General features: G+C 31.8%; 1 protein-coding gene across 1 annotated transcript in view; it reads left to right on the forward strand.

The window, feature by feature from the left end:
* Positions 1–1,388, forward strand: part of ighd (immunoglobulin heavy constant delta) — a 108,394-nt gene that overhangs the window by 50,251 nt on the left and 56,755 nt on the right. The gene's annotated exons all lie outside the window — the stretch shown is intronic.

Here is a 1,388-nt window from a genome sequence, read left to right on the forward strand (position 1 = left end):
TGCCGGTAAAGGGCCGGAGTGGATCTGTAGTGCACATGTTGGGTATAGCACATTATACAAAGAGTCAGTGAAGAACAAGTTTAGGCTCGACTTAGACCAATCAAGTAAAATAGTGACTTTGAAAGGTCAGAATATGCAGCCTGAAGACACAGCTGTGAACTACTGTGCCAGAGAGCCACACACAGAGACACAGGCTAATGCCAGACCTGAACATAAACCCATCAGTCCATAAAAAATAAAAAAGTCACTTCACTTATAACTATATTATTTACAGACAATGCTGTTTCCTTCAACTTGTGAAGGGATGGATGGTGATAGAGTAGCTGTTGGAATAATAAGATGCTCAATAAACCCACTAAGGGGTGAAAAAAACTGCAGAAAATAAATCAACAGAAGAAATGCTTGAAAACAGGAAATACCTAATTAGCTCATTCTATTTTATTGTTCATTTTTATGTGAGAGATCAGAATTGCTGGTTTGCAAAATCAAAACAATTATGAGAACACCAGTAAAAGTCCTGATTTAGTATTGTTGCACTGAAAAATTGCTGACCGTGTCCTTTTCTTTCTGTAGTTAGACTTTATGTGCCACCAAAACATTTTGTGACAAATGTCTCTTTAAGAGGTAGATAATTGTTTATACACTGTGTGACATTTTGGGTAATTCTTAGGTTTAACTCAGTATGGGTTGTTTGTAATCCAATATAGGATGAATGACAAATTTTATTATTATTATTATTATTATTATTATTATTATTATTATTATTATTATTATTATTATTATTATTATTATTATTATTATTATTATTATTATTATTATTATTATTATTATTATAAAATATTATCAACATAGAAAATGTACTTTTTCTACAGATGTGAGGTGTGACCAGCTGTCAATCATATTTTAGTTACAAAGAGTTTATTTCTACTACAATAAGTAGCAGAAAACACATAAGAATAATACAAAGTGATAATGTCCATGTAAAGGGTGGGAAAAACAATGTTGCAGCTTTTCAGAAGATCTCTAGAGGGCGGTAAAAACCTTTGTAACAAACAGACACTAAAATTTAAATAGGAAAAAATGAAAAAAAAAAATACTTAGGCAAACAGAAAGACCTCAACAGACAATCAGGAAGAACTCATGACTTCTCCTCCATAAAGTTTAATAATTCAAAATCAATCAATAAATCAAATACTACCATCATCCTAATAACCACAATGTTAAACATGTTATATTTAACCTCTTCACAAGTTAAATGAAGTGACAGATCATTAAAGATACCAGCAGTCTGAAGTCCTCCCTTCTCTTGCTTTTGGGGAGGGATTTATGCAAAATGGTCATTGCTATTTAATCAAGAGATGAAGAAAGAGAACTGTGGACTAAAGCAA

This window comes from Gambusia affinis, linkage group LG19 (genome assembly GCF_019740435.1).
Source record: "Gambusia affinis linkage group LG19, SWU_Gaff_1.0, whole genome shotgun sequence".
Taxonomy (NCBI): Eukaryota; Metazoa; Chordata; class Actinopteri; order Cyprinodontiformes; family Poeciliidae; genus Gambusia; species Gambusia affinis.